At 42.3% G+C, this 19,614-nt stretch overlaps 1 protein-coding gene across 3 annotated transcripts in view; it reads left to right on the top strand.

Moving 5' to 3' along the window:
* C2H1orf21 (chromosome 2 C1orf21 homolog) overlaps positions 1-19,614 on the top strand; it is a 224,304-nt gene that overhangs the window by 46,323 nt on the left and 158,367 nt on the right. Inside the window, exon 1 of one of the 3 annotated variants that reach the window (XR_009537221.1) lies at positions 4,508-4,642. The exons of the other annotated variants lie outside the window; for them this stretch is intronic. The gene's annotated coding sequence lies outside the window, so the exon portion shown is untranslated. Of the gene's footprint in view, positions 1-4,507; positions 4,643-19,614 lie in introns of those variants that run through there. 3 annotated transcript variants of the gene reach the window in all.

Below are 19,614 nucleotides of genomic sequence, written 5' to 3'. Positions count from 1 at the left end.
CAGGCGGACTCTCAACCACTGAGCCACCAGGGAAGCCCACGGTTATGCTTTTCTAGTGTGGTCTTTTATAGATAGATACTGATATTTAGGAATGAAATGATATGAGTTTATAATTCTCGAAGTTCAGACTTAGGTGACAAGGGGCCCCATTCTACGGTTCTCTCTATTTTGAATATGTTCGATATTTTCCATAAAAACTCTTTAAAAAAAACAACACCAAACTAAAACTCTACTTTGAAGCCCAGTTCTGTCTGTGTATACAACCTGTTATTTCATGGACATTTCTAGAAAGAGTGATCTGCAGTCACTGCAGAGGCATAATTTTTCTTGACAGCTCTTGCAGTTTCTTCTTCTGTGCCCTGTTTCTTAACTGTCTCCATCTAAGCCCTCTTCTCTTCTTGCTTTATACTAGGAATACTTAATCTGTGAGTTCATAGATGCACTTCCTCTAAAATATGGTGCCTTTTCTGTATTTGCAAATGTGCATGTTTTAGGGGTTAGGCTCTTGGCATGGACCAGAGTTTTAAGGGTCCATATGATTCTAGAAGGTTAACAACCACCCCACTGGCCGCTGTGCTCCACAGTCACATTCATGGAGTCGTCTTCTACTTGCACATTTCGCAGCTTGGATCTGATCACTGGTCCACAACTCTGTCCTGTGCTTCAGTCCTGTCCATTCATTTGTCCGCTCTTTATCTCCACTGACACCTCAAAGATAACATGTTAGGTGATAGTTTTACGATTTACCCAGTTGTTCTTCATGGCAAATACCTCTGAAGTAGCCTAGATTTCACTTTCTTCCTTACATGAACATCTGCACCTAAATAATCATCAAGCCCCTATTATTTTACCTCTTTAATGATATTTTTTTTGTGTGTCCTTTTCTTATTTGGTACAGTGTTTTTTTTTTTGGTTTTGTTTTTTTAAACATCTTTATTGGAGTATAATTGGTTTACAGCGGTGTGTTAGTTTCTGCTGTATAACAAAGTGAATCAGCCATACATACATATATATCCTCAAATCTCCTCCCTCTTGCATCTCACTCCCACCCTCCCTATCCCACCCCTCTAGGTGGTCACAAAGCACTGAGCTGATCTCCCTGTGCTATGCTTCCCACTAGCTCTCTGTTTTACATTTGGTAGTGTGTATATGTCCATGCCACGCTCTCACTTCGTCCCAGCTTACCCTTCCCCCTCCCCGTGTCTTCAAGTTCATTCTCTACGTCTGTCTTTATTCCTGTCCTGCCCCTACGTTCTTCAGAACCTTTTTTTTTTTTTTTTTTTTTTGCGGTACTCAGGCCTCTCACTGCTGTGGCCTCTCCTGTTGCGGAGCACAGGCTCCGGACGCACAGGCTCAGCGGCCATGGCTCACGGGCCCAGCCGCTCCACGGCATGTGGGATCTTCTCGGACCGGGGCACGAACCCGTGTCCCCTGCAACAGCAGGCGGATTCTCAACCACTGCACCACCAGGGAAGCCCAGAACCTTTTGTTTTTTTAGATTCCGTACAGTGTTTTGATTTGGACATGCACCATCTCTCATCCGGCTGTTAGACTACCATTGGAATCCTTGTTACCAACCTTCTTGCCCTCAGCCCAATCCCTTCTGTTCCCAGAAATGATGTTGCTAACACAAAAATCTGATCGTTTCACCTCTCTGTTGACATCAGTGGCTTACAAGGTCTTGCAAGGCCCTTCATTATCCAGCCCCTGTCTCCCTAAGCAGCCTGATTTCCTGACACTCCTCTTCAGACATATTTAGAGCATAACATAGTCGTCAGATCTCCTGGGCTTTGCTTACATATTCACTCTGCCTGGAGGTCAACACCCCTTCCACCAGCCTACCTTACTCATCAACATGGGAAGTACGGCTTTACCCTTCAAGCTGTTAGGATAACTCCTCTCTCAGAGGCATCCCAGATGTTCCTCTTAGAGCACTTGGGAGCTGTTCAAATGCTCACTCTGCCATTTGCACAAACTACCATTAAGTGGTGTTGTTTTTAATTGCCTTGTAATTGTTTACAGGCTATCAGCTAACCCATTATTACCTTTGTAGCATCTTTGAGACTCTAGCTTTTGCCCAGTCATGAGGGCATGAGTGTTCAGTAAGTGATTGCTGATTGCATGGCCTTGGTCCCCAGAGACCTTCTTTCCTTCATGTGGGTGCCACCTTGAGCTCTTTCAAGGAGATATTGGCAGGGAGACCGCAGGGCTCCTTTTCCTCTTGGATCCCATTTCCTGAAGAGAGAGGTGTCCTGAGTGGCCACTGGGAGGGGGAGGTGGGAGACTGTTTTCCAGCACAAGTTTTTCTTTGGTGACTTGATTATTTCCCGCTCTTTCTAGGTTCCTCTGTTCTCTCCCATTTCTTTTCTCCTTTTTTAAAATTGAAGTATAGTTACTGTACAATATTATATGTTACAGGTGTACAGTATAGTGATTCACAGTTTTTAAAGGTTATATACTCCTTTTATAGTTGTTATAAAATATTGGCTAGATTCCTGTTCCCTCCCATTTCCTAGTGACCCCTTTAAAATATGAGTAAAGGGTTTGAAATAAGACTACTCTCTTCCTAAACATCTTGCCTACATATACGTATTTTTTAAATGAATTAGGGTGATTGAATTTTATTTTCAACTTATTTTGAAGTATTTTTAAAATGAATTAGGGTGATTGAATTTTATTTTCAATTTATTTTGTAGTATTTTTAGCAATGAAAATTGGAGTTTAACTATCTTACTACCCAGGAGCCACTGAACTCAATATTGATAGTGGAGCCGTTTTCCCAGAAAATTATTAATTAAGTATTCTGAGAGCAGTTTTAGTCAGAAAAGGCTTTGTCCATGATCACAACATTATCTCAAAATTAAGATCTCTATTGCTTATATTTTTATAAGCCTGCATATTAGCAGCTGTGAGTTTATGTCTAACTGTGTTATCTCCATATAGTTTTCCTTTAGTGTTTAGTAACCTCATCCTGCCAGGTCCATGGTGGAGAAGGCAGGATCTGCTAGCCCTTAGTCATGATAGGAAAGCAAGGCTTACACCGGATTTGGGACACCACATAAAAGTCTTTCTGTCTGGTGTGTGGGGTGTGGACAGAACACAAGATGGAGGGAGGTATCTTTATGGTAGGATCAGGGTGTGTGGTGTCTTTGATTCCAGGTGTATGAGTCACTTGTTTAGAAGACAGCACAGTGAGGTCGTAGGTGGATGCCTGGTACATTCATTGAGGGGATGGTGCACAGAGGTTGCATGCAAGTTTCGTTGCCCAGGGTTCCATCAGAGAAGCACCCCTTTACTTGATTCCCTGGGGTCAGTGAAAGGCAGAGCACGGCCTCCACACTGTGTGCAGGCCTCTCTGGGACCCTCCAAGCCCAATGCTCCCCAGGCAGGGTGCTCATCGCTGCCCTTTCCCGGACTCCCTCTGCCCCCAGTCAGAACTTGCTAGGTGTCTAACCAGTTAACCTGGAGCACTAAATCAGGGAAGGGTTAATGGTAGAATATGTTGTTAGCCCAACAGTATGTGCATCTTAATGGATATCAACAATGCTTTCATACAAAGAATAAGAAATCTGTGAGTTTTATGGTGACAAGCAGCAGAGGTGAGGTACCTACCTGGTAGGTTGTGGCATGCCCAAAAGGTGTACACGCACGCACACACGCAAACACACATAGCTAGATAAAGGTTACCAACATAAACATATAACCAAATTGCCTGTCCTTTTCTTTAACTTTCCTGCTCTCTGCTGTGTCCATATCAGTATTGAACTTAATTAAATTTCATCTGGATGAAAGGCTTTATAAAGGTCAGGAAGAAAACGTAACTCATTTTTCTGTGCTAATGAGTTCTTTTATTCTTTAAAATCAGAAATGAGGATGGTGAAAAAAGAAGTGTCAGTTGACTTCTGAATTCACTAGCATAAAAATTGCTTATTAAAGCTGTGATTTGAAAAAATGAATGACACAAAAATAATCGCCATGCCCTTTTCTTTTTAAAATTTTTTATTTTTACCCAATTTGGGGACATTGGTTTTAATCTCAATCTGCTCATCAACAGTTGTAATATTGTGCTTTGAGGCTCTAAAAAACTCTATACACACACACACACACACACACACACACACACACACACACACACACTTCTCTAAAAACTTAGGCATGGGTACACAGTATGTTCAAAAACAAATGAATTAAAAGTTAGCAGTTGATTTTACCCCCCAAGTGAGTATCTTGCAGCGCTGGAAGCCTCTTCTCCAAGTTCACAAAAAGGGCATTAGCAAATGATAAGCATCTGAAAGCGGAAGTTTTCCATGTTTATAAACTTCAGGAGCACATGCTCCATTGAGTGATTACATCCTTTATAAATAATTTCATTTTTAGAAATAGATGTTAATGTTAGTTTGTTACTGGAGATGAATAAAAGTGCCAGCCAATCCCCAAGTGATCTTTTGCTTTCCCTGGAAGGTGAAATATTTCGTGACATTGAAATCAGAAGTCGAAGCCAACTCCTTAAATGAAATTCCCCTCTGGGTAGTGTACAGAATGCATCTTAAACGCCTAGACGTGTGTGTGTGATACAGAAGTGTTCCTGGTGAAAATTTTACGGACTGCTTCTTGGAGGGAACTTACTTCTCATTAACAAAAGGTAGAAGGTTCGGTTGGCGGGAGTGATGCTATCACCACTATGTCTCCTATGAAAGGCTTATTCCCTTTAGAAAGATTTTGGTTTCTAGAATCCCCAAAGCCTAGTGCAGAGCAAAATTCCCCATCTTTGCAATTGTGGTCTTACCAGTCCAAAGGGAGACGGCACATCATTGGTGGGGTCACCGTCGGATGTGGGTCACTGGATAATGTTGTGTTTATCAGAAGCAGCAACATTAAGGGTTGCCCCAAAGTAAGCTCTGTGGTTTTCTGCTTGGGAAATAAGGTCATACTTGCCTTGTGTATTATCAGCCTGACCCCAGCGTGGACTGGTGGCAGAAGAGGGTGTAACCACCACATGCGTTGTTTGCACGTAGCCGGGCTGTGATTTGTATAGCTTTTCACGGACCTGTTTGTGTGCCTGGTGGCGCAGAACAAACTTTGCTTGGCCTTTTTCTAGCTAAATAACACATAAGAATTTCTGTGAATCACTTTGTTTGTGGTGTCACACTAGATGGGTGGGATTGTTCGGGTTCTAAGAGGTAGGAACAAAATCTGTATCTTGCTTGTCGATTCCGCCTGTCCCCTCTTGAGCTCTCTCTGTCTTTCTTGTGACCCAGCACGGTTTTACTATAAACTGCTCTAGTTGATGAGCAATTTTGAAAGCCTTTTAAAAATTTAGTAGTTTTCCCTCACCTCTATTGTTTGTGGCTGGCCTTTCCCTGGCCTCGTGAGTGGAAAACTTTCAGTCAGAAGGAAGCATAAAGCCCTTTGCTGAGAGGATTGCTATGTTCCAGGGGCCACTGGTGTCTATTCGGCTATTTCCCTCCTCAGTGGTAAACAAGCTGCCTCACGAGGAGCCACAGCCTGTTTCTAGAAAAATCTTAGAGTTGGGAAGTATACTATGAAATGTCTCTTAAGTGGTGAGGGCCACAGCCCACATCACTTCGGGGAGAGGATGCCAGAGTTGTGTTGTAGCCAAACTCATCTGGAAGAACTGAGCCCCATTCGGTCCTCCAGAGATTCTATGAGCAGAGGGGAGAACTCAGCTGACACCCGTGGAGCCCCAGGTAAATGCAGCATTGCCCTAAGTGCAGGTAGAGCCCAAAGCCATGCCTTTGCCTGTGCTTTGCTTTTGTTTTGCAATTCTTTCTTTGCTTTCCATAAGATTTCAAAGGAACACGTTTTTGCTAGATCCGCGTTTCTCATGAAACTACTGTCTCGTTTTCCTAAAGGAGACAACCCAGTGTAAACATAGGTCTGTGTTTCAGTGTTTTGTCTTTTCCGTCTTTTGCTGAACCTACCGATGTTAATATCCCCTTTTGTTCCAAAGCCTTGACTTTCTTTGACATCGCCACCTATTTTAGTCTTTAATCTCTAAAGAAATCCCAACCCAAACTCTTTTTTTATTAGGTTATTTGTTCAGAGCTGCCGTGTTTGACTTGCTGTTCAAGAAATAGCTGTTAGTTTTATGTGTGAAACTTCAGGGATTAAGGGACAGCGAGTGCCCGATATGTTACAGCTTTTGTCTACCTCAGAGTTTAAGGAGGCTGCTCTCCAGCTTCCCCCAGAATGGGTTTTTAAATTGCAATTTTGAAAAGTCAACTCCGAAAGAGAAGAGAAGGTTATATTTAATCTTTCTTTCTGGCGGTTGGAGAGATGGATTGAAATTTCTTTCTAAACTTGAAAAACAAGAAACACAGCATTGGGACTTCCCTGGTGGCGTAGTGGTTGGGAGTCTGCCTGCCAATTGAGGGGACACGAGTTCAAGCCTTGGTCTGGGAAGATCCCACATGCCGCGGAGCAACTAAGCCCGTGCGCCACAACTACTGAGCCCGTGCACCTAGAGCCCGTGCTCCGCAACAAGAGAAGCCACCATGATGAGGAGGAGCCCATGCACTGCAAGGAAGAGTAGCCCTCGCTCGCCGCAACTAGAGGAAGCCTGTGCGCAGCAACAAAGACCCAATGCAGCCAAAAATAAATAAATAAATTTATTAAAAAAAAAAAAAAGAAACACAGCATTGTATGAATAGAAGGCTAACATGCATCATGTGGGGACTCCGAGTGCTTTATGCTAAACATAAACCAATAGCAGCAGATCCATAAGGAAAACACTAAAAATTTCATATAGAGAGTGAATTTCTTTTGTTTTATTTACTTTTGGAAAGACAGTAAGTAGGGAATTGCGTATATTTAAAACGTAATCCTTATACAGTAATTGAAGCTGAAAATCAAAGGAAAGGCTAGGAATATTTCAAGTTTTTTTTTGCTTTTTTTTTGCGGTACGCGGACCTCTCACTGCTGTGGCCTCTCCCGTTGCGGAGCACAGGCTCCGGACGCGCAGGCCCAGCGGCCATGGCTCACGGGCCCAGCCGCTCCGCGCCATGTGGGATCTTCCCGGACCAGGGCACGAACCCGTGTCCCCTGCGTCGGCAGGCGGACTCTCAATCACTGTGCCACCAGGGAAGCACTCAAGTTTTGATATTTTTGGTATATTTGATACACTTCATTCAGTAAGATATGGTTGAGTAGATGAGGAACTTTGAATTTTGTATGGATAATCTATTATCAGAGTTGGTGTAAATCAAGTCAGTAATTACAGGCACAGATAAATTAGAGGTAAATTTAGTGGTAAATCCAACAGCAGTGGGCAACATAACCCATGAGTCTCAAACATATGAAAGAGACAGGATCTCTCAACATTGTCTGGTACCATGGTGCAGTTTCCCTAAATTCCTTAGAATTATAAATTACTGATCCCAAGCAAGTAACAAACTGTTCTCAGATACTGACATTCTTTGGAGGAATTAGGGGGTAGTAAATATATTTCTTTTATATAGGCTATTTTTAATAAGTTAATTATATCCTTATTTCAGAACGGTCTAGATTCTGACATTAGGGATTAGAATTTATGAAGTGTGAGGGGTCGTGTATGTCTGTTATAACTATCCTGTCATCAGAATTTTGTATTCCTCCAAGTTCCACTTTGTAAAGAGCATCCAGTATTTGTAGGTTTGTCCCTAACCTGACATTTTAGAAGGCTTAAGTGAGCCCTCTCCAGACTTTCGGGGCCAGTGTCACTGTACTGTCTCAAAGCTGGAAGGAGCCTTAGAGGTCACCTTCAGCCACAAATGTAAGGTGACCTGTCTTGTAATTCAGCTTGTAAATAAAACCTGTTGGAACAGTGCTTATGAAACTTCTTTGTGCATACGAGTCACTGGGGATCTTGTTAGAATTGCAGATTCTGAGGTCTAGGGTGGAGCCTGAGATTCTGTTTTCCTAAAAGGATCCCAGGTGAATCCCAATCCTGTTGGTCCCTAGATCACAGTTTGAGAAATAAAGTCTTAGAAAGTAGCTGTGAGATAGCCAGCTTCCCTCCCCCACCCGCAAATTAGAATCAGTCTTTCTTTTCTCCCTTTCTATGTTCCTTTCTCTCTCTCTCTCTCTTTCTTTCTTTCTTTCTTTCTTTCTTTCTTTCTTTCTTTCTTTCTTTCTTTCTTTCTTTCTTTCTTTCTTTCTTTCTTTCTTTCTATTGAAGTATGGTTGATTTACAATATTGTGTTAGTTTCAGGTGTACAGCAAAGTGATAAGGGTATACATATACATATATTTATATATCTATGTTCTTTTTATTCATTCTCCCTATGGTGTTGTGTTTGCTCCATTATTTTCTCTCTTTGGGGAAAGCAGTGAAAATACAACCATAAATGGTTACCTTTCTGGGGTTGCTAATATCAAGATTTACCATAATCTCTTTCACAGTGACCACTTAAGGCTCCATGTCTTTCTTGTCCCCATCAGATCTCAAGCACCTAGAATTACTCCTGGCCCATGCTGGGCCCTGAATAAATATCTGCTGAAAGAGGTTATGATTAGATGAATGTATAACATTCAGATTTGGGGATATTATGAGTCTTCATTTTGGGTTCTCACTGTCAAATTTTTAATAGACCCTGGGAACACATCAGGAAGCTACGTAATTCTCTGATGTGTGTAGCGTGTATAGTTACTCAAGTTCTTTTTCCCTCTTTTACACCCTTCTGTCCCCTTTGGAGCTTTACCTTTACAGACTGAAGAAGACTCATTGTATCAGCCTTTCCCTAAAATCAGAGTGTTTTCATTCTGTTCTGTTTTTCTCTGGGCTGTTTCTCCTTTCATCATGTCATTTGTGTTTAGATCAGTGGACCTGATATGCTGTATCACAAATATGGCTTGTACAAGATGAGGTCAGAGCGTAAGAAACCCTTTATGCTGAATTTCCAATAAACTTTCCAATGATAACCAAAATAAAAAGCAGCTGCATAATTCTCTGTGTATATACGAGAGAGAGAGAGAGAGAGAGAGAGAGAGAGAGAGAGAGAGTGTGTGTGTGTGTGTGTGTGTGTGTGTGTGTATGCATGCACTGGAACATGGTTCTTACTTGCTGTGAGTTGTCAGGTTGACACGTGATGTCTTTTCATTGCTTCCTGCTTAAATTTAACTTCCTCTTTGATTAATCAAGTTAGGTAATTTCATTATCATAGCTAACAGCTTAAAGGCAACATGAAGAGTTCACGTCTGCAATAGAAACTTGATCTTCAGAAAGGTTATGATATGTTTATCTTCTTTCATAGTAAAATATTCCCACTCTTCCCCTTTAGAAACAATTATGATAACACAAGCCCCAGAGTTGATATTTTTCCTGCTGAAAGTCTCCGAGTGTCCACTCAGATCCCACTTTCTGCACAGTCTTTCTTGAATCCGTCCAGGCATCCTTTGTTATTTGGCTTTATGCTAGCCGTATCAACCATCTCATGGTATCACAGTTTCTTACTTGCTCATCTCTTTTACTCTCTAACAATCGCTCCACTGGAGGCAAATACTTTTATCTGTATAGATATATATATATGTCCAGATGTGCCTAATCTAGTGCTGGCCCACAGCAGCAGTAAATGTTGACTGAAAAATTGAATGAATGGTCGCAGCATTTGGAAGGAGAGAGAAGACCTAACCAAGCGAAGTTATCTGGGGCAGCTTGGTGGAAAAGGTGATGCTGATCATTTGGTTTGATGTTATGCCTTGCCTTATAATTATGATAACATGGCTGCCAAAATGTTAGAATTGTAAATAAATGCTCCATAAGAAGATGGTGTTGTTGAGTAAAGCAGTAAGCTGCGGATATTTACAGTGTGTCCCGAATTGAGTTTCTTACTCGTAGGAGAGAACTTGTTGGGGACGTAGAAGTTACTAGAATTGCATCTGTCATCTTGAGAGGAAAATTGGCACATTCAGCAAACACTTACTGAACAAAGATGAATAACAATGGTTACCTGCTTTCAAGAAGCTTATGTTCTCCTGACATGTAGACTAACACCAAATAGACTGTAAGGAATGGATAAAGAAGATGTGGCACATATATACAATGGAATATTACTCAGCCATAAAAAGAAACGAAATTGAGTTATTTGTAGTGAAGTGGATGGTCCTAGAGACTGTCATACAGAGTGAAGTAAGTCAGAAAGAGAAAAACAAATACCGTATGCTAACACGTATATATGGAATCTTAAAAAAAAAGATGGTTATGAAGAACCTAGGGGCAGGACAGGAATAAAGATGCAGACGTAGATAATGGACTTGAGGACATGGGGAGGGGGAAGGGTAAGCTGGGACGAAGTGAGAGAGTGGCATGGACATATATACACTACCAAACGTAAGGTAGATAGCTAGTGGGAAGCAGCCACATAGCACAGGGAGAGCAGCTCAGTGCTTTGTGACCCCTTGGAGGGGTGGGAGGGAGGGAGATGCAAGAGGGAGGAGATATGGGGACATATGTATATGTATAACTGATTCACTTTGTTATAAAGCAGAAACTAACACACCATTGTAAAGCAGTTATACTCCAATAAAGATGTTAAAAAAAATAAAAAATAAATTAAAAAAAAAAAAGAAAAACCGTAAGGAGCTCTGTGGTGGAGAAGCAAGCAAAGTGCTACGAGAACCCAAAGGAAAGAGACCTGGATTCCAGCTGCGGGTGGTAGAGGCGAACTAGTAGGATAGAAATGTTTTTTTTGCATAGATTCTCTCTTGCTTTCTGAAGTGGAATCAATATGCTGCAGGCAATCGGACCTCTTTGTGATCATCCACGTGAAGACTGGTTTGGGGGCTCAGTCAGCTGAAAGCCGCTGTCCCTGTGCTGCGTGGCTGGACTCTTGCATCTGCTGATAGTTCTTTTTTGTGCCTCTTTGATGGGAATCTTGCCAGCTGTCAGTGTGCTTACTTCCCCATCTTCAGTCTGATTTGTTACAGGCTGTAACAGATAAAGGGAAAGTGAGATTGTATCAGTTTTGAGTGTCCTGAGGCATTTTTATGGGAGTGAAGCTTAGTGTAAATATCATTTAGGCAGTCGTAGCCTTTTTTATCATTTAATGACATGTGTACTTCCTGATACATATTCCCTTATTTATAATGAGAGCTGTCTTCTATAAGGATCTACTAAGTGCCTACATGGTAGTTGCTTTGTAGACACTGCTTCAAATGCTCAGAACTACCCTCCAAGGTAGATGGTTTTATATTCATTTTATAGAAGAGGAAACTGAAGTTTAAGAGATTAATTAACTTTCCCTGGGTCTCATAGCTGGTAAATAGTAGATCCTGTTTCTTCCCTAATCTGTCTGACTCCAAAGCGTGGGTTCTTATAACTGCTCCATCCTGCCTTTGTAAGTGGAGTCGAGTGTCCTGTGCTAGGTGTGGGCGATACTTGGGCCCTAGGAGACTCATGGTCCTGCCCTCATGGAGCTTTGGCTGGGGGCCAAAGTATTTAAAGCCTGGCTAACTGATCTCAGTAGAAGAACTATTACTATTTTGTGGTGTCGAGTACAGATTGTTCCAGTGGCGTTTGGCCTTTTGTCCATCTTCTGCTAATATTTGCTTCTCTTTGGGAATTTAACCAAAGATTGATAGGGGGAAAAGGTTTGTTACAATCTTCTAGTCATTCATTCATCTGTGTTGGGTCCCAATGGGGAAACAGATAAAATGAATCTTCTCTAACGGAGTTAACATATCCACTGCTAGATCTAGACTATTTGAAGCAATAAAAAACTATATATTATGCTTGGCATATGTGTACTGAATGGTAAATGGATATGGTTTTGGCTCTGCTATAATTTGAAACAGCTCCAAAAGTATTTCAATTTAACATCTTCATTTATTTACACCAACTCTGGCTTTTACAACAATCTGGCTTGTTGCCAGTTATCACAAGCGATTGGAAATTTCTCATAACAGAATTAATTTTAATTCATGTCTAAATGTATGCCATAAAAAGAATTTTAAACGAATCAAATTTAGACTAAGTCAGAATTTAAGGGGCCTTAAAATTTGTGTCAGGAAACAAAATGATCATAGAACGCTGGAACTTCAGAGAGAGCGAGAAATTTAACTCTTGCATAAATGAGTCTGTGGCAAATTTAAATAAATAGGAATTAGAGTAGTATTCGTAGCTTTATCATGTGTCTCTGTTTTATAGGGAATTCTATCAAAGATTTTGCCATTCCTTGAGTAAAGTGTATGTTTTAAAAAAAAACTGCAGGGTATCTTAGTAATAATCATATTTACTTAAACATTATTTGACTGCATTTTATGCATATCACGTTGTGTTGTATGTTATGAAATAATCTTGTTTCTGCAGGGGAACACTCACATGATAGATGACTTTTCCTATCAGCTTGTACTGTCTTCACTAGAAAGGTAGATTAGAAAGTGGTTTGGGGAGTAATTTATTTTAGTAAATAGCTTGACATTTAAGAAATTCATTACCTTAACAGGATGGGCTATATTTTTCTAACATATAAGTTGTTCCTGGGGAAGGTGAAGGGTTAGTCAGACACTTTTAAAGCTTGCTTGTAACACTTTTAGGTCAAGGAGTACAACGTGTGAAACCTGTACCCTTAGGGAATTGATGCCAGTTATAAAAATGCCTCATTTGGCCTTGTGGAATACTGAAGAAACTGCTCGCAGCTCTCCTTGTTTATTTCCCAGTGACTGAGTGACTTTGTTTTTTTCACTTTTTTTTTTTATTGGAGTAAAATTGCTATTACAATGTTGTGTTAGTTTCTGCTGTACAATGAAGTGAAACAGCTATATGTATACCTATATCCCCCAATCCCACCCATTAGGTTGTCACAGAGCACCGAGCTGAGCTCCCTGTGCTATACAGCAGGTTCCCACTAGCTATCTATTTTACACGTGGTAGTGTATTTATGCCAGACCTAATCTCCCAGTTCATCCACCCTCCCCTTCCCCCACCCCCGCTGTGTCCACATATCGTTCTCTACGTCTGTGTCTCTATTCCTGCAACCTACAAAAATAGGTTCATCTGTACCATTTTTCTAGATTCCACTTACATGCGTTAATATACGATATTTGTTTTTCTCTTTGTGGCTTACTTCACTCTGTATGGCAGGCTCTAGGTCCACATCTCTACAAATGACCCAATTTCGTTCCCTTTTATGGCTGAGTGATATTCCATCGTATATATGTATCATTTATCCATTCATCTGTTGTTGGACATTTAGGTTGTTTCCATGTCCTGGCAATTGTAAATAGCGCTGCAGTGAACGTTGGGGTACATGTGTCCTTTTGAATTACGGTTTTCTCAGGGTATATGCCCAGTAGTGGGATTGCTGGGTCATATGGTAGCTCTTATTTTTAGTGTTTTAAGGAACCTCCATACTGTTCTCCATAGTGGCTGTATCAATTTACATTCCCACCAACAGTGCAGGAGGGTTCCCTTTTCTCCACATGCTCTCCAGCATTTACTGGTTGCAGATTTTTTGCTGATGGCCATTCTGACCAGAGTGAGGTGATACCTCATTGTAGTTTTGATTTGCATTTCTCTAACAATTAGTGATGTTGAGCATCTTTTCATGAGGGTTTTATTAGTTTGTGTGCTCTGTATTGGTTTAAGATTCCAAAGCTGCCCTGGGATTGTTACGGCCGCTGTTTATTAACATCTCCATGTTTAAGATTCATACTGTTTGGCAAACGGGTGTTGAACACCTTCTATGCAACAGTGACTGTGCTAGGAGTTGGGGATAGATTATTATTTTCTGGGTTTTTTTGGTGAATAAGAGAGTCTGTGCTTCTGTGCCTCATGGTCTAGTTTGGGAGACAGACATGAGCAGGCAGTGTGGACGCGGTGTGGGAAGTGCTGGAAGAGCTGAGGGCACCCGGGCGGTGGGGGCAGGGAACAGAGATCACAGGAGGCTTCCTAGAAACCCGACACTTAGAGTGGAGTCTAGGGATTGAGTTGACTTTGCAAGGAAAGCAGTGGTAAAAGCTTTTGCCTCCATCCCCTTACTTTTCACTTTTCCTATGGTGGTTTCCAGGCTCCTCCACCCTGACGGCTGCTCAGCATGTCTTTTCCTTGCACCCCATTTCTCTCCAACTCTTTCTGTTCTTCAGGACTTTTCCGTACCGGGACTACCTGCACAGCCCTTTCCACAACCAAGAGAGCAGAGAGCGCGAGGGCGCATCCTAGAGAGAACAATGCATTTCCTCTCTGTTATGCTGGAAACCATCATTGCTTTTCTCTAGACATCTTAGCCACAGATTTCATTCAAAATCATCTTGGTAGGTAGTGATAGAAACAGGTTAGGGGTGGGGGACTAGCAAGCCGTGGAGGGAAGTCACGCAGTGTGTCCCCCAGTCCAAGTGTTCACTCTGCTCCTTCAAGCAACTGCTACCGTTGTCAGGAGAATCAGGATCCTTCATGGATATTTACATCCCCAGTAAAACGCAGCTTCAGTAGACATTCAATAGAGATTGAGTTGCAGAGGTAACAAGGTCAGTGATGCTGTAAATGCCATTGAATATGCTCTGATACTCTTATCGATGCTTTTTCACTAAAACCCTGTTACTCTCAAGCAGAGGAAATCAAAATGGGGTGACTACCCCTTTACCTAAGGGAGCATTTCCCCTTTCTTACCTCTCCAGCCAGGGGTGCCCTAGATCTGGATTAACTTTACTGGCGTCTAGAGTTGCGTTGTCAGTGTCTTCTGAATCATCTGCTTGAAGACCCTGGCAGATCGACAGAGCCAGCGTGTGTGAAAGGCTCCACACGTGGTAAAGTGGTATATAAGCATCAGTTGTTCTTATGTCAGTGATACCAGCAGGGGCCCTGAATTCCCTAGCTCTCCATCACTGTTTGACATTGAGGACAAGTTTCCTTCCATATCTCCAACTCGCCTCCATTTTCCCTGTCTTCTTTGTCTCCATTTTTTTCTCCAGAAAATGTTGATGCCTGCATGCCTGCCGTCATCTGGGCATCACTGCCAGGGGTAGCGTTCTCAGTATCAGCACCTTGCCCTACTCCCATGACCCAGGAGCACCCACGTCATCCATTCTGTCGGCCAGACCTCTTGCTTAGGACCTCGGAGCACCAGTCAATCAGGACTTGAACTGGGTGCTCCTTGTATGCCAGTGTGGTAGCCTTGTCCATCTACTAGACTGTCCTAATGTCAGTGGACAAGGCTCCCCCATGTCTTACATACTCTGTCTTGAGTCTTCTTGACAGAATGTTGTTGGTGTCCAGCTTCTAATAATAGGTGGTTGAGTTGGAGGGGGGAGAAGTACCAACTGCATACTTCTTACTGGATTCAATGAGTCTAAGATTTTTGACTTTAAGCACACTGTATAGGCGGCCACCTGGTGTGGAGAGCCGTGGCAGGTTTGGGTCTCCCTGTCCTAGGGTACTGCTACCAATAAATCCTCCTTTTCACTGCTGCTACCCAAATACCTCTTATCGGTGAGCCCGTTTCCCGCACAGCAGAGCCAGAGCCACCAGCCAGGGGTCAGCTCATGTTTAAAGAGGATGCAAGTCTAGCTGCTGCATTTCCTGTCTTCCAGATTGATGATCTTTGACTGTTTTGCTGATGTCATTGTACATCTGTTTTTTGGAAGTGAGTGTAACAAGGAAGGAGAATGGTTAATCGCAAGAACTCATTACACCATGAATGATGAAGGGTAGGCTCCTGTTTTGTTTCTATTTCATTTGTTTGCTTCATTGGGGAAAACAAATGATCGTGTCACCCTATGGGGAATTTCACTTTCTCTTTGATATACTAATATACAGCCTCCCACATTTCGTTTCTTTTTGCCACTGCTGGAGTGGTTGATTAAAAAAACACGTTGTTGGGCTTCCTTGGTGGCGCAGTGGTTGAGAGTCCGCCTGCCGACGCAGGGGACACGGGTTCGTGCCCCGGTCCGGGAAGATCCCACATGCCGCGGAGCGGCTGGGCCCGTGAGCCATGGCCGCTGAGCCTGCGCGTCCGGAGCCTGTGCTCCGCAACGGGAGAGGCCACAGCTGAGAGGCCCGCGTACCGCAAACAAAACAAAACAAAAAAACCACATTGTTATGCTGCTTTCCTATATCATGACCTTCACTATTGGCTAGGGAAAGGAAACCAGTGAAATATGTATATTTTTTAAGAAATGGAGGACCCTTCACTACAAATGCCCCTAGAAACCCCAGGTCCATTAAAGCGAGATGGATGAGGTGATGATAAAACCAAACTAAACAACGGGGAGGAGGGCATGAGTCTTCATTTTCTTTCTGGTAATATGTCTCAGAGATGAGAATTCAGTTTTCATTAATTTATTAGAAAAAAAATTAAAGTGTCCTTTTCTCTCCTTCTTGTCTTCAGCTAGGAGAACGTTCCTGGTAATGGAACTAAAATTCATTTTCACTAAAACGTGTGTTCAGCCTTTGGCATATAAAACCCATGTGAGGTGGGGGTTGTTAGAGGGTTCTAGATGCTGACTAACTTGGATTTTCCCAGTTAGGACCAAATCCTAACTGGCAACTCTGTGGCCTCTAGTTCCTAGTCGTGTGTGTGCTTCCTAGGTTCCTATTTATATCCCTTTATCCCCTGGCTTTTGGAGCCCAGCAAAGAGGCTCCTCTGTTTTGTGATATTTCTGTTGCTGGCCACTATCGATTTGTGATTAGCCAACCCTGATCTGAACAGTGGGTTTACAGGCCCGTGTCTTGGGGGTGTGTGGCCATTTGGTAGTTGAGGGTGTAGATTAGGAGGTCTTGACATACTGTTGCTAGCTTACTGAACCCTGAATTACTGATCCCCCAACACAGCATTTGTATTCTAAAGTTGCTATTTATGGTTGAAAGCAGCTGCTGTACACATTGCGTGGGGGGGGGGGCGGAGTATGGTGAGATATAAAATAAATAAATAGTTAGGCACAGTCCATCAAAAACTAATTACTGTAAGGAAATGTTTATGGCCAAGTAGGAAAAAGAGATTGGTACTCCTCCCTCCTCTCCCTGCAACTCTGGAAGAATTATTTTGTTCATGTTCAGGTAGTTGTTGGGCAAGCGTTTGTAGAAAGCCATGATGTTAACTCAGTCATGAACTAGACCTTGTCATAAAAGTCAGCTGATGCAGTTGTGGGTGCTACAGCCAGCCCTCCTGATGTAGGGGTAGGGGAGTGTGTGTGTGTGTGTGTGTGTGTGTGTGTGTGTGAATCTTGGGTATATGTTTTTATTTCTTTCCTTTTTTATTCCTTTTCTGTTGTTTTCTATTCATAATTTTTTATCATATGGACAAAAGTTTCTATTTAAAAGTAACCTTTATTCAGAGAGTAATTTTACCAAATGATGGTGTAATTATACTATCACCATTTGACCTTATTAGACAGCCTCTAATAATCAGAAACTCCAACTTCACTTTTGGCAAAAGTTACTTTTTATAATTTTCGTAGTTCTCTCCTCCTGCATATCTTTGCTTTCTAGCTAACATGTCAAGTAACGAATATTTATTAATTTCCTACTTTGTGCAAAGAATTGCAGAGGATCAAAGACATCGAAAGCATGACTTGCCTTGAAAAATTTATAAGTAGACTAGGATACCAAGACAACAGTTAACAATATAAAACAATGGTGCAGGAGATGTCCCAAGACCATGTATATAATTACGTCCTAAATGGAGAGGTAAGAGCTGACTTCAGAGGAAAGGGGATTCCACAGGCCAGGTTCCACCGAGATGGAAAGATAACTGTGGACTTGCAGCAGCATGAACAGGCGATGAATGAGCCATGTGAACACATGCTGATGAATTTAGAGAAGAGGAAGATCTGCGTGGCCTGGAGCAAGTTTTCTTAGAGATGATAAGACTTGTTCTGGACCTTGAAGGATGGGTAGAATTTGAAAACAGGCGGAGATGAATAACAGGAGGGCTTTCTATCTAAGGTGAGACCATGAGCCAGAGGCAGTTCGGGTTAGAATATGAAAGTATGTTCAGGGGTTAGTAGCTAAAGACTAGACTGGCTAGAGCAATATGCCTGTAGAAAGCTGGATGAGATTGGAGATGTGCATGGAAAGCCTTGATTTCCATGAGGAGTTCAGACTTTCTTCTGGGGGCCTTCATTCCTTATTTATTTCCTGAGCACATATCCTGAGCTAAGCACTGTTAGAAGCTAGGGATACAGTAGGAAGCAAGAAACTCATAATCTGTGTCTCCCAAGGAGTTTATACCCTAGACTTATGGAACCAATAGATGGGCAGTTAGGAATTAAGAATATTCTGCACTATATGAGGGCTGCGAAGGGTTCTATCAGGTATTCTGAGACCTTTGGGGAGGGACAGCTCATACCAGAATTTCAACCAGGCAGAGGTAAGGAGGGAGAACCTTCAAGGCAGAGGATAGCAGGTGCAGAGGTGGGAAGACAAAGCCAGCCTGCTGCTGGCTATTTTGAAGCGGGTTTATTGAGTTCCTACTCTGTCTAGTTGGGCCTCCAACATAGCAGGGGAGACATACAGGAGATGGTTTCTGCCTTCCAAGTACTTAGTGTCTATTTAGAGAGAGATGCCTGAGAAACACCAAATAATTGACTCTACAAGTAAGAGTTTAGGAAAGAGAGGATTGAAGGAAGGCATGAAATGGTGTGAAGTCTTCTTCCTGGAAGAGTAAAGACTTAAGCAGAAGTAGAGAGGCAGGCATGTGAGCAGAATATCGAGGGAGAAGGGTGGTCTGTGAGACCCACCTGATGAGATGAAAAGGATGCTGGTTACCTTGGAGCAGTAGCAAGAGGCAACAGTGAGTCCATGGGTCTGGGTCCTCAGGGACCCTGAGTAAGTTGCCTAAGCTCCTTAGACTTCAGTCTTCTCATACGTAAAATTAAGAACCTTGACCTCAGTGGTCCTTGAGGCCGTGTCTAGCTTGAAAGTCCAAGTATCTTGGGCTTTACCCTAGAGGCAGAGTGAGTCTTGGAGGGTTTTGGACCAGGGGAAGGACTTGACAGAATCAATGCAATAAGCATCTTAATTTGTCTTAGTTGTAGAAAATTAATGGGATAATTACTAACTTATGAGAAGTACAGTTTTTTACTAAAAATTTGAATCATGTTCTGATGTTTTTAAAACTGCCAATAGGACCATCCTGATGTCCATTGGACATTGCCTTGTGACTTTTTCCTTTCTCAAAACAGCAAAGACACAAAATCTGTGGCCTGGAAAATGCTCATGAATGGTGAGAGGTTTAAAGGGTTCAGAACACGATTTACAAATACAAAATTGAATTTGTGAATCGTAAAAATTCCTTAACATTTTCAGGGAGATCTTGGAATTAGAAAATTTATGTCTTTTATTTTTGCAGTACCATTCCTAGGGTGGTAATGGCAGTGATGTCATAGAGACGATATGGGCGTGACTTCCTCCCAGATACGGGAATACTAAGCAGCTTGCCAGATGTGCCTTTGTCATATCCAGGACCAAAACTGCCTCAGCCTGGACCCCGCTAGAGGTCCCACAGAGATGACAGCTGGCCAAAGGCCTTGTTAGAATAGAACGGGGTCAGACCCTAAACGTAACCCATTTCTGCCATGTCTTTCTCCAACAGAAGTGTTTACCATCAAGCCATGCATTTAGTTCTCTTTTTCAGACAAAGACTTGAAACCTTCATGTGTCAGACTGGAACTGAAGGTGGATC

The sequence above is a fragment of the Lagenorhynchus albirostris genome, chromosome 2 (genome assembly GCF_949774975.1).
Source record: "Lagenorhynchus albirostris chromosome 2, mLagAlb1.1, whole genome shotgun sequence".
NCBI classification, from domain to species: Eukaryota; Metazoa; Chordata; class Mammalia; order Artiodactyla; family Delphinidae; genus Lagenorhynchus; species Lagenorhynchus albirostris.
The sequence above is the reverse complement of the archived record's forward strand: the minus strand, read 5'-3'. Positions and strand labels throughout refer to the sequence as shown.